Source organism: Neofelis nebulosa, chromosome 14 (genome assembly GCF_028018385.1).
Source record: "Neofelis nebulosa isolate mNeoNeb1 chromosome 14, mNeoNeb1.pri, whole genome shotgun sequence".
Classification (NCBI taxonomy): Eukaryota; Metazoa; Chordata; class Mammalia; order Carnivora; family Felidae; genus Neofelis; species Neofelis nebulosa.
The window spans coordinates 18,768,242-18,783,016 of record NC_080795.1 but is presented as its reverse complement, the minus strand read 5'-3'; the positions used below and the strand labels follow the sequence as shown (position 1 = coordinate 18,783,016).

Genomic DNA, 14,775 nt, shown 5'->3' with positions numbered 1-14,775 from the left:
CCCTCTTCAGAACAGATCCAAAGAAAAGCTCTGCTCCTTCATATGCTTTTGTTCAATTCCATCACATTCCATTCACATCTTCTGCTAACCAGGGTGAAGAGCCTTAGGCCGGTTTAAATAGCACAAACTGCACTTTTGTTAATACTATTTTTCTCTCAGTGTAAGTTCTCGATGCTGACATTTCCAGTGTTGGGAAGTACAAATACTGTTAAACATCCTCCTTCTTTTCATTGCCAGACAATTCCTCTTTCTCTTTCTTCTCCTGAAGGATAATCAACAGCTTGAGATAAAATCAACAGCTTCAGAACATAAACTACTGCATGAAGACCCTCTATGCTCACCCAGACAGTATGTGCCTTCTGCCACACATGTCACTTCAGAGATAATGCCCTGGTAGAGAGCATTTCTTGTCCTGAGTAAGTAGTATAGCCCTGCCTGTCTCAGGTCTACAGATACAGCTTATCTCTGGAGGCAAGCTGGATAAAGATCAGTTTCTCTTCTTGGAGGCTATCCTTTTTCCAAATGGCGTATCTGTTACAATAATATCCACAGAGCCCGTTCTCAGGGAGGAATTCCAGATATCCCATTGAACAGCTCTTGGTCAATAAAGAAGAGATATTATTGGCTGCCCTATTCACAGCCAATGTATTGTTATCACCAGCAATATAACCATTAAACCATTCTGTAGCCCCCTCTATTGGTATTGCCTCTGTTCCATACATCCCTTCAACTATTAAATGAGTAGGTTGAGGACACAGAGACTGAGCATCCCATAGGTGAGAGTAGATCTGAATTGTAGCTCCAAAATGTGAGCTGTTTCTTTGGTGGACACTCTCTTCTGTCAATGCAATGCCTACAAAGATTTGGTTATCATGGATATTCAAGAATCTCCACCTCGAAGTTGGTCATGTCAGCTTTCTACTTCAATTAATCCTGAACAGCACACCTAGAATTTCTTGCAGCTGATTTGAGGTACAGCAGTGTTTCTCTCCTGCCCTATTGCATATAACTCTAAACTTTAACACTTGAGGATCAGTTTCTCCTTCTGAGCTTTCATCAGTCTTATCTTTGCAAGATGCCAAGTCATTACCTACTAATGTTGGTATCTTTGATAGCTGAATTTTCATAATAGTCTAAGGTATGTGAATCTAAGCTAGTGTTCTCGAATTCTTTTAACATCTTTGTCATCTGTTTTGTCTCCTCATCCATTATCAATCTTACCTTTACTTGAATTCTGATTTATCTTTTTATGTATTTTTTCCCTTGAAACTGGTGTTGATTTTCCATATTTTTAAAGGGTCTGAGTATGGGAGCTTCCAGCCAATTCTTCAAAATTCTTTAACACTTCTTCTTTTGTTTCTTTGAACTGGTAATCTTCAAACTCATGAACAACCACAAAGAAGTGATCAACTGATCTCAGACAATAAGCCTGAGCCAGACCCCCACAGGCATACCCCAATGCTATGTTTTCTCTTCTCTCTCAAGATTTTGGGTATAGGACTTTTTTCAAGAAATTTATTAGCAAAACGTCGAAACACATACAAAAATTGAAAGAATTTTAGAGTGAATACCAATATACCCATCATCCAGATTCTAGTGTCAACATTTTACTATACCTGCTTTTTTGCATATTTATTCCTACATTGATACATTGCATGCTTTTATGCATTTTAAGATAACTTGTAGATAAGTGTATGTCCCCCTAAGTACTTCAGCATTTCTGTCATTAACTAGAGTTCAATATTATTTTTCTTTTCACGTAAAAGTTACATACAAAGTACTGCACAGATTTTTCCGAGTTCTAAAAGTGCAAATCCTTGTATAACCCAAAGCCCATCAGTATAGAACATCACTATCCCTCCAGAAAGATCATCCGAGTCCCTTCCAATTACCAATACAAATTCCACTCCAAGAAAAACACTGTTCAAATTTTCTTCCATCATTGATTGATTTTGGCTGTTTTAAAACTTCATAAAAATAAAATACTATAGTGTGTACAATTTGTGCCTGGCTTCTTTTGCTAAACATAATGTTTTTGAGATTTAGTCATACTGTTGCCTGACAATAGTTGATTCATTTCATTGCTGAGTAGTATTCCACTGTATGAATAAGCGCATTCTCCTATTTTAGGATCTCTAGGATATTTTCCACTTTGGACCATTATGAATAAAGCTAATTTGAATATTTTTATACAAGTCTTTTTATGTGCATTTATGTTTTTATTTCTTCTAAGTAAATGAATACCTAGAGATGGAATTGCTGGATCATAGGTTCATGTATATTTAGTTTTACAAGAAAATACTAGATCTTTTGCCACAATAGCTGTCATATTTGACATTCCCAACAAAAATGTATGAGATTTCCAGTCACTGCACATCCTTACCAAAATTTGGTTCTGATAATCTTTCTAATATTAATCATTTCATTCTGATGTGTGTGTAGTGGTATGTCTATGTAGTCTTAATTTGCATTACCCAGATGACCAACAATGTTGACCACAGTTTCACATGCCTGTTTCATGTGCTTGTTAATGTGTCTATTCAATTCAAGCTATTTTTTTTATTATTGAATTGTAGGAGCTCTTTATATATTTGTATCCCAGTCCCTTATCAGATACATGTTTCACAATATATATTTTCTTCAGATCTGTGGCAGGCCTCTTCAGTTTACTAATGCCTTTTGTTAAGTAGTTTTTAATTCTGATAAGTCAAACTTATCAATTTTTCTATTATGGTGATTGCTCTACATTTCAGAACTTTGCTTTTCAAAAATCACAAAGATATTACCCTATGTTTCCCCTTAAAAGCTTTCTGGCTTAAGGGCACCTGGGTGGCTCCATCGGTCGAGCACCGGACTTTGGCTTAGGTAATGATCTCACAGTTCGTGGGTTTGAGCCCTGCGACAGGCTCTGTGCTGACAGCTCGGAGCCTGGAACCTGCTTCTGATTCTGTGTCTCCCTCTCTCTGCCCCTCCCCTGCTCACGTTCTGTCTCTCTCTGTCTCTCAAAAATATATAAATGTAAAAAGAAAATTTTTTAAGCTTTCTGGCTTTGTGCTTCATTTTTATCTAATTCAGAATTTTTTTACATTTTCTTTGGTGATTTCTTCACTAAAGAAATAATTGGGGTTTTCTATAACTTCAGTGGTTTTCCGAGATGTCATGTTATTGATTTCCAATTTAATTCTGTTATACTCAGAAAACAGATCCTGTGTGCTTTTAATCCTTTTAAATGTACTTAAGACTTGTTGGAAGGGACAGCATATGATCTAGCTCAGTGAACATAACAGGTGCACTTGAATATATATTACGAAACTAGTTGTTGAGCCCGGTGTTCTAAATGTAAATGATACCTAAATATCATTTAGGTCAAGATGGTTGATAGTTTGTTCAGCTCCATCTATGTCTTTATTGATTTTCTTTGTTCTATCAATTGCTAAAAAATAGTGTTAAAAAAAAATTCGACAATGATTATAGAATTGTTTATTTTTCCCCTTGATTCTGTCATTATTATCTCATGAATTTTGAAGGTGTTATGAGAGAAAAAAAACATTTATGAATATTATGTCTTTCTGAAGAACTGACTCTTTTGGCATTGTGAAAAGTCTCTTTATTTCCAGTGCTCTTTATTCCTTCCTGAAGATTGAATTTCAGTGTGGTGTCATTCCCTTTAGTCTGAAGAATTTCCATTAGCATCCCTCAAAGGGCATGTCTGCTGGTGATAAATTCTCTTTTCCTTACTTACAATTGCCTTTATTTAGCCTTCTTCATTTTTGCTGGATATAGAATTTTGAGTTGTCAGATTTTTTTTTCTGTTCTTTCAGAACTCTAAATATGTGTTTTTCTATCTTGTTCGTATATAAAGAATGTGTTTTCTCTGGATGCTTTCAAGATTTTCTCTCTGTATCTGATATTCAGTATTTTATTATGATGAGTCAAAGGTCAGTTTTATTTCAAATTTTCCCGTTTTTCAAAAGCAGCCTACTGAGGTATAATTGACATACAGTAAATCGGGGCATACTCTAGTGTACATTTGGGGATACATTTTGACATACATGCATACTCCAGAAACCATCACACAATCAAAACAATGAACATGTCTGTTACCCAAGAAAGTTTCCTTCTGCCTGTGTAATTTATCCCACCTTCATCCCATTCATGGAGCCACTGATCTCCCTCCTGACACTCTACATTGCTTTGTATTTCCTAGAATTTTTTTATACTCTTTTGTCTAGCTCTTTCAGTAGAATAACTATGTCGAGATTCATATGCTATGGTGTGTATCAAGAGTTCAGTGCTTTGCATTGCTGAGTAGTAATCTACTATAATGATATGCTTTATATTTATCCATTCACCTATTAACAGGCATTCACATTCTTTCAATTTGGGGGCCATTACAAATAAAGTTGCCATGAACATTCATGCACCATCTTTTCATCTGCCTTGGGTAAATACCTAGGACTAGGATGGCTGGGTCACACGGAGGTGTGTTTAACTTTTTTTTTAATGTTTACTTATTTTTGAGAAAGTGCAACAGAAGAGGGGCAGAGAGAAAGGGGAACAGAGGATCCAAAGTGGGCTCTGTGTTGACAGCAGACAGCCCAATGTAGGGTTTGAACTCACAACCATGAGATCATGACCTGAGCCGAAGTCAGATGCTCAACCGACTGAGCCACCCAGGCACCCCTTTTTAAAAAATTAATAAACTATTGGTATTTTCCAAACAGGTTTTATATCTCACATTCTGACCAGAAGTCATTGAGAAGTCCATTTGCTCCATATCCTTATCAACATTTGATTTGGTAGGTCTTTTCTTATTTAATAATAATAAAGGAACCTAATGCTATAGTACTAAAAAAAGAACCTAATGGTATAAAACACTTGTTTTAAAAAATGGATTCCAGTTCACACATTGCTTCCTAAGCCACTCTTTTCCCTTAATACTGAATCATGAGTTTTTGAAGTCGTTAAAAACTCTCCTACAATGTCTTAACTTTAGTGGCTATAAAGGTTTTCATCATATGGCAATGCCATACTTCATTTCATGTCTGCTATCTATTGTTGGACTGTTAGATTCTTTCTAGGTTTCCACTTTTTAAAAAATCTGGTAAGGTAAAATACATATAGCATGAAATGTACCATTTTAATCATTTTTATCTGCACAATTTAGTGTTAAGTACATTCACATTGTTGTATACTCAATGTCCAGAACTTTTTCATCTTGCAAAACTAAAACCCTATACCCATTAATTAACAACTCCATTTCCTCCTCCCCTCAGCCCCTGGCAACCACCATACCATTTGCTGATTTGTTGTTGTTGTTGTTGTTGTTGTTATGAATCATGCTTTTGGGATTATATCTAAAAGATATTTACCTAACTCAAGATTACAAAGATTTTCCCATAAGTTTTTTTCCTTGAATTTTGTAGTGTTTGATTTTACATTTAGGTCTATGATCTATGTTGAGTTAATTTTTCAATATGGCAGAAGGATATGGATAAAAAGTCATTTTTATGTGTGGATATCCACCTGTTCCATCAGCATGTTCAAAGATTAAAAATGTTAAAAGATGATCTTTTCTCCACTGAATTGCTTTTGCATCTTTCTAGAAATAAGTTATTCAATTATGTATGGATATATTTCTGGACTCTTCAATCTATTCCTTTGATCTCTTTGCCAGTATCATACTGTCTTGATTACTGTAGCTTTATAATAAGCATTAAATCAAGAAGCATTAATCCTCCAATTTTCGTCTTTTTCAAATTTATTTTTGCTATTTTAGGTACTCACATTCCTTATGGATTTTGGAGTCAATCTGTCAATTTATGCAAAATAACCTGCTGGGGTTTTGATTGGGATTGCACTGAATCTGTAAGCAAATTCAGGAAGAATTGACATCGTAACAATATGGAGTCTTCTGAGTCTTCTGGCCATGAATACAGCATATCTCTCCATGTGTTTTGATCTTCCTTAATTTCTCACAGCAACATCTTTTTCCTTTTCAGAGTATAACTCAGAAGTAAGGTCAGACACTATTCATGGTTCTGTGTGAGTATTGGACACTGTTCCCTTTAAACCCTTTCTGATCATTTCTTTGGCCTTACATAGTTTCCTCACTACATACATGCACCTATCAGTTCTCTGCTCACCCTAAAGAGGACCCTGTGCAATCTCCAGGAATCTCTCTCTGTAACGCTTTCCTCTTTAATATTCTGTCCTACAAACTCAAAGTCTTTTGTTCTCACACTCTGAGCTCTGTCTCATCAACTCAGAGAGGTTGGGCCTAACTGGGTTCCTTTTCCCCTCAGTGTAGCCCAGAAACTCTCTTAAGGCAGTAAGCTGGAGCAAACATAGTACTAACCTCATTTCCTATCGCTAGGCATCATTGTCCTTTATTGTCTGATGTCCAGTGTCTTAAAAAGTGTTGCATGTGTCTTGTTTAATTTTTTTTTGTTATTGCTTTTCATAGGAGAGTAAATCTGGTCTGTATTACTCCATATTGGCCAGAAGTGGAAGTCACAGCCAGTATTTTTCCTCTATGCTTTTATCTCCTATACTCTGTTTCCTTCTGGGACTCAATTACACATGTATATTAGACATTTTCCTATTGTCTCACAGTTTCCTGAGGTGCTCATCCTATGTTCTCCTCTGTTTCTCCTACTTTTTCAGATTAGACAAATTCTGTTGATTTATCTGCAAGGTTACTTGCCTTTTCTTCTGCCACATCCATTTTGCTAAATCCATTAACTGAATTTTAGCTTCAAATATTAAATTTCAAAATCCAGAATTTTCATTTAAATTTATATCTCTGCTGATAATTTCTATTTTTTCACTTGTGATGAGTACATTTTCCTTTACCTTGTTCAGCATAGCTGTAAAATCCATTTTAAAATCCTGTCTGCTATTTCCAACAGCTGGGACATTTGGGGTTCAGTCTTTAGAGAATGGGTAATATTTTCCTGTTCTTCTTTGCTGAGTAATTCTGTATTGTAGCCTCACATCATGAATTCTATAATTTAGGAACTCTGGTTTCTGCTTTATTCCTTCAAAATGGTTGAATTTTGTTTTGATTAACTTGGCTGGTCTCCTACTGAACTCAATGCTGTTTGGAGTCTGTTACCCATTTACATGGATAAGGTTCAGCCAGGAATTTTCTGCAAAGCTTAAACACAAAATTAGAGGATCCCCCTCCCTTTCTCTCACCTTTTCAGGATTGCCTCCAAGACTCTCCTTTGTCTCAGGTAGCTCTGAACTTTGTTCTCATTCATTCAGGACAGAAAAAGTACATGTTTTCCCTCAGGATCTTAGCCACTCAATGTGGTGCCAACTTCAGGCTGTTCTTAGGCTACAAGCCATTTTAAAACAGAGGGGTCCCTTCTTCCAAATGCCCACTTCCTTCCAGAATCTTTTTGCTTTCATTCACTCATTAGTTAGTTAGCGATACAGTTGTTTCTCATATTTTGTCAGTGGAAAGGAAATGGTGCCCCCAGTAATTTATTTTTGAAGTTTCCTACTGTTCTCTAACTTCCCTCTTTTCTTCTAAGAATTCTTCCATTATTCATTTGGGTCCCTTTCTTTCACATTACAACTGTTCTTTGTCTCTTGTTTTAATGTTTACTTATTTATTTTGAGAGAGTGAGAGAGCTGGGGAGGGGCAGAGACAGAGAGAGACAGAGAATCCCAACCAGTCTCTGGACTGTCAGTGTGGAGCCCCCTGCAGGGCTTGATCCCCATGAGATCATAACCTGAGCTGAAACCAAGAATTGGACACTTAACCAATTGAGCCACCCACATGCCCCAACATTAAAACTGTACTTAACTAACCATTGGTTGCACTTTCTTTTTTAACAGTGACACGCTAAAAGGCAGATTAAAAATTTTTTAATGTTTATTTTTGAGAGAGACAGAGCTCCAGTGGGGGAGGGGCAGGGAGAGAAGGAGACCCAGAATCTAAAGCAGGCTCCAGGCTGTGAGCTGTCAGCACAGAGCTCGACATGGAGCTTGAACTCACGGACCATGAGATCATGACCTGAGCTGAAGTCAGACGCTTAACTGACTGAGCCACCCAGGTCCCCACTAAAAGGCAGATTAGAAGATCCACACTGGTGGCTGGCTGTACTTCCCTAAAGGTAACTTTGCCAAGATTTTTTCATTATTTTGATGATGGACCAACAAATGTGCATATCTACGTGCCTTTCTTTTGGGGCTGGTCAGTGATATAGTCAAATATCTTAGAAATCATTTTCATTCTGAAAAGACATTAATCAGGTGGTGGTCAATCATATAGACACAGATCTTTAAAAAATTCTTTCTTCAAATATAATATACTTTATAATATAATATACTTGTACTCTCTTGTGCTTTTCTCAGTGAACACTTGCCTAATGCTGAATTAAATATTTCAGTTTACATATGAAAAAAAAACAGGCAAGCAGAACTCCCTCAAATCTTAAAAGTTTGGCTTAAGTGCTGGATGATGGCATCATATTCCAATCACCCCTTATTTTCATTAGGAATTTTATTTCATCTCCAGCAGGAGAGGCTTTGTCACAAGCATTCTATGTTACAACCAACCGAAAGTATTTATATTCCTTCAAACAGAATTTACTCTCTCACGCTTTCATGACTTTCATGACAGAGAGTACACTCTCTTCCTCAAATGTTCCTTTTCTCTCTCTGTCTGGTTGCAGAACTGGTACTTTCTGTCAACATCCAGTCTAGTGATCTCTTCTGTGAGACCTCTGACTTTTCCAGAATGTACATTCTGACTTCTTCATCCCTTTTATACCTAACTGAGACAGCGCATCTGCCTCTACTAAAATACTTATTAATTTCTGTTTTAATGACTTTGTTTATATGTCTCCCCTACTAGTTTATAACTCCATGTGGTCAACAACTCACATGATTTAATGAAAACATCTTACCAACTAACAGTATCTCCACTAATGACCAAAGAGGTCCGCAATACTGAATCACATTTAATATTGTCCTGTGGCAAGAATCAATTTACCCCAGATGAGAACTTATTTTTTTATTATGGAATAGCATTTAGTTAAAAAATACATGCATACATACACACACACACGTGTGGCCATGTGTGTGTGTGTATATGTGTGTCATTATCAGTATTTTAGAAAAGTATTACCTAGAGCTATTTTAAATTCTAACCCATGAAAACTTAGAGCCTCATTCTGCAAACTCAAATGTATGCATTACAGGTAGCACAGAGTCTGTTGCCCTTTTATCTACTATGATTTCTATGGTGGAATTTAATACAAGAGAGATGATTTTTTCTGTAGTGAATTTGTAATATGTTTCCATTTTGAAATATTGAATATTGTGTATTCATGTGTGCAGGTGTCAGCTGGATAAATTTATAGAACAGCTTTTTTAAGTATTATAGATTTTACACAATAGACATGGAATCACTGCTTATAAAATAATCTGCGGAAGCTTATGTTTCAATTGTAAGTGACAAACCCCAGACCTGGTATATAGAGTGGGCCCTGAGCAGCACTTTTTCCAGATCTTCATGTTACTAAACTGTTTTCAGGAGGGCCCAGCAGCTGTTCTGTGAATCTACTGAAGAATTAGGAAAAAATATTCTCCAAGTAAATTTAGCTTAAAATTCTGTAGCTTTTGAGGATTGTGAATAGATGCAATACCTCATATCATATCAAGACATGTGACATGATAAAGAAAACAATGCTCTTACAGATGTAATAAGATTACATTAAGCAGCAACTTTAGACATGCTGGAAATAAACAAAAGTGAAATGATAAAGGAATCTGTCTTCACTTTAAATGTATCTAGTACATTTCATAACACTCGAATGAAATACTTCTCTGAAAATAAGTGTGCCACTAACTTTTTGAGAATTCTTACAAATTTCCTCACCCCATGTGAAGAAAATGAACATTTAAAACCACAAGAATGTTTACCTAACCAGATGGAATCTGGAGAATCAAAGAAACAGGAAAAAATGATTAAAACATGATCAAAACAACTATAACATGCTAAAGTTTTGTATTGGTGAACATATGCAGATATACTAAGTGGGTAGCTATCAGGAGGCAGGATTGGGGGCAGGGCGTTGACCGAGTCCTTGATTGCAACCCCCTTAAGACGGAATGCGCTGGCTGTGCACCAGAGTCTAGTGTGGGGACGGCAGTTTTCTCCCATAAAGTGTCTCAGGTAAGGGCTTTGCAGCCACCTATGGTGGGACCTGGAAGATCACATATAAAACTTTGGCCTGAAGCTGGATTCCCCAAATGTAAATCTAAATAACTGGTACTAAGTTAAAATGTTCTCTTCTAAGGAATAGATCAGTCTGACCTTCTCTTTGAAAAAAAAAAAAAAAGAATTCAAGGTAGGTTGAGTGATTCAATAAGTTATACAGATCAGTTTATAACCTTGTAGTCAATATTGAACTAAGTAGATCATTACCGTATTTTGAGATATTTAATTTTAAATTTTAATTCACGTCTACTTATTTGAATATTAAAATAATAATAACCCCACACAGAAATAGTCAACTGATCTCTGACAAAGATGCAAAAGTAATTCAATGGAAAAAGAATAGTCTTTTCAATAATTGGTGCTGGTACAATTCCACATCCATAAAAAAAATTAAAAAAAAAAAAAAAACCCTAGACAAAGATCTTATACCTGTCATGGAAATTGGCTCAAAATGGATTATAGACCTAAATATCAAATTTACAAATATAAAACTTCTAGAAGAAAACATAGGAGAAAAACCAACAGAACCTAGTGGATTAGTTTGCTAGGGCTGCCGAAGCAAAATACCACAGATCAGGTGGCTTAAATGACAGAAATTTATTTATTTACTTATTTGCTTATTTTCTCATACTTCTGGAAGCTGAAAGTCCAGGAACAGGTGTTGGCAGGTTTGGATTCGCCTGAAGCCTCTCCTTTTGGGGAGCAGATGGCTGTGGTCTTCTCTTTGTGTGCATGTATCCCTAGTGTCTCTTCCTCTCCTTATGAAGACAGCAGTAATAGCAGAGTAAGGCTCCAGCCTAATATCCAAAAAAAGCCTGACAATACCAATTGCTGATGAGGATGCAGAGCAATAGGAGCTCTTATTAATTCCTGCTGAGAATGCAAAATGATACAGCCACTTTGAAGACCATTTGGCAGCTTCTTTCCAAGCTAAACACAGTCTTACCGTATGATCCAGCAATTGTACTCCTAGGTATTTACCCGACTGATTTGAAAACTTATGTTCACACAAAAATCTTCATCCAAATGTTTATAGAATCTTTATTCACATTTGCCAAAAACTAGAAGTAATTAAACTGTTCTTCAATCAATTCAACGGAATACTATTTAATGATTAAAAAGCGATGTGCTATGAAGCACAAAAAGACTTGGATGAATCTTAAATACATATTGCGCAGTTTAAAAAGCCAGTACAAAAAGGTTATATGCTTTATGATCTCAATTATATGATATTCTGGAAAAGTCAAAACTATAGAGACAGTAAACACATCAGTGGTTGGGTTTGGATGGGGGCTGTGGAGGGTTGAAGAGGTGAAGCACAGATTTATTTAAGGCAGTGAAACTATTCTTTATGATATATAATGGTGGGCATATCAGGCTGTATGTTTGTAAAAACCTATTAGAGCTTTACAGCCCAAGAACACACCTTACTATATGCAGTTTAGAAAATGATTTAGGCAGTTCAGAGATCTCACAATGAAATGTAGATGATGACAAAATAATCTAACTGAAATGTTAAATTAATTAAACAAGGAGGCCACTAAACCGAGGTGGCTTTAACGTCTTAGGAGCCCATGTAAGCAAGCCCAAATCTAAGCCTGAAATGCCTCAAGGTTCAGGAATCAAAACCTAAGGACAACCAATCACAAACAGCCACTGGGCTTTCCCAAATAAGGCAACTGCTTAAGCTACAGGCAATCAAATCATTTCCTTGCTTTGCTTCCACCTCATCTCTTTTTTTATTTTTTAAAGTTTATTTATTTATTTTGAGGGAGAGAGAGAGAGAGCATGTGTGAGGGAGCAGGGGAGGGGCAGAGAGCGAAGGACAGAGGGAGAATCCCCAAGCAGGCTCTGCACTGCCAGCACAGACCTGGATGCAGGGTTCAAATCCATGAACCCTGAGATCATGACCTGAGCTGAAACCGAGAGGCGGACCCTTAACCAACTGAGACACCCAGGCACCCCTGCTTCCACCTCATCTCTATACAAGTGTTTCCCCGGCTCCTGTTGGAGGAGCACTTTCAACCACTTCCAACATTTCCAGTTTGGCAAGTACCCAATTCAAATGGATTTTGCTCAAATAAACTCTTAAGATGTTTAATATGCCTCAGTCTAACAGTTCTACAATGTATGAAACAAACTCACTGGGGATTGAAATGTATGAAACAAGTCAGATAACCTGAGTAAGTTTGGAAATCAATAGTCTGAAAGATCAAAGGCAAAGGGACCTCCACAAAAGCACTGTACTCTAGTTAACAAAGTTATTTCCTACAGGGATGCAAATTATCAATTGTGAAACCTGAGTAGACTCTCCAACAGACACTTCACCAAGGAGGATATGTGGGAGGCAGTTCAACCCATAGTGATGTTCATCATCACTAGCCATAAGGAAAATGCACCACACAACACACGTTAGAATTGCCCAAATTAAAGCTACTCGCCAAACCAAAGGCTGGTGAGAATGTTCCAGTTCCAGTTCCAGTTCCAAAGCAACTGGAACACACCTATATTGTTGGTGGGAATGCAAAATAATACAACCATCCTGGAAAACTATTTTCTATGAGGTTAAACATAGACTTACCCATATACCAGCATTCTCTCTTGGATATTTACCCTAGAAGAATCAAACGTTATGCCCACACACAAACCTATATTCAAGTATTTATAGTAGCTCTATTACAATTGCCAAAATCTGGAAACAGCCTGAATATCCTTATTGGACGAATCAATAAACAAACTGTAGCCCATTGGTACACTGGGATACTAGTCTGCAATAAAAAGAATGGAGTTTTTATTTGTTTAATTTTCATTAGTGTAAATTGAACCTTAAAAACTGACATTTGATTCAGTTATTGAAAAATTTTAAGGTATCTTTGGAACAACCTAGGTATGTGACTATTCTTTTTCAACTGTGAATGTTATAGAATTGAAATACTGGGGCACCTGGGTGGCTCAGTCAGTTAAGCGTCCATCCTTCGTTTCAGCTCAAGTGATGATCTCACAGCTTTGCGGGTTCAAGCCCCACATCGGGCTCTGTGCTGGCAACATGGGCCCTGCTTTGGATTTTCTCTCTCTCTCTGCCCCTCCTCCACTTATGCTGTCTCTGTCTCTCCCAAAATAAATAAACTTAAAAAAATTAAAAAATAAAACTGAAATACAGATGAAATACATCTGATAAAATTTAACTTTCAAATCAAGATGTGTTGTAAATGTAAAATTATAACTGGATTTTGAACACTCAGTCCAAATCAAGAATATAAAACACATTACTCATTTTTATGTGGATTACATTTTAACATGATTAAGATTTGGGATTTGTTTAGTTAAATACAAATATGATTAAATTTAAAAAGTAACAACGACATGAAGAGCCGCGTAAGTTTTCAGGTAGTGCATGTAAGGACGCAGGAAAGGATGAACCAAAAGTGGAAAATCACAGAATGCTAAAGAGCTTTGGGAAGATACAGGAGATAAGAGAAGGATTTAAAAGGGAAGACGATTGCAATTAGCCCACCACAATGACATCGGTGCTGAACTGATTAATTTAGACTCTGAGGTTCCACTCACCCAGTGTTAAACTAATTTTTCTTTTAACAAATTGGCCTATGGAGATCATTGAGATTAGCATCTTTTAAAGTTAATGAAGGGGAGGCTTCTAAATGTTTCGGTGTGCTCCTTCAATAAATTGCAATGTTCCTTCAGAGGGAGAAGTTGAATTAGGAGGTGATGAATTAACATTTTAAAGGTGTAAAACCAATTCTCAAGGTCAATGCTTTGTGTTATGTTAGTGGGTCAAATTTTGCCAATGTAAGAGAAGGGAATTTAGGTTGCTGTAAGACTTCATATCATATATGCATTTTCATCATTGGCAGGCATCCCTTTATCTTTTTATTTTCCTAGAAGGAAGGCTTTTCGCAATTGGGTGGAGTAAACACAGTAGTGTGGTCTGGTCTTAGAATCTCTTCCTGTCTGTGGCTTAAGCCAGAATCGCATTCTGATACCTCATTTATTGTTACATGCATTCTTTGTCAGTAGACACAGTGTATAAGATGAGATTCGAGGCTCCGATCAAATTTTAAAATGTGTGTTTTTGTCTGTTTCTCTATAATAATAATATTTCCTTTAGATACATGTTTTTTAATCAGCAATTAAATCTCCCTCACTTTTCCAGATTCTGATAGAAGACAGTCTGGGTCCCAGTAAATAATGCTGAGAAAACATAAGGAGAGAAGAGAGGCAAGTAGTGGATTTAGTACTTATTAGCCTTTCTTTTGTATAACTAAATAATGGCTCTGACTCCCTGTTTTCATCAATGCTTCCCAGATCAGGACAGGGTGGAAGAAAGCTGTAGGACACATGAAGGAATCTTAATATGATTTATTTATGCACATGTAAGGTGACCCTCTCGCTCTTCTGATTACTCATGCCATATAAAAAATTTACTAGTTGTTTTTATTTCCTCCTATAGAAAAGATTTAACCAAACACACAGGCTCCAAGAAAAATACGGTCAAGATACACCTTGTTTTTCTTTCCATT

General features: G+C 36.6%; 1 pseudogene; it reads right to left on the bottom strand.

Moving 5' to 3' along the window:
- Positions 1 to 227: 227 nt before the first annotated feature.
- On the bottom strand, positions 228 to 10,971 carry LOC131494510 (tRNA (guanine(6)-N2)-methyltransferase THUMP3-like; annotated as a pseudogene).
- Between the last annotated feature and the right edge of the window lie 3,804 nt (positions 10,972 to 14,775).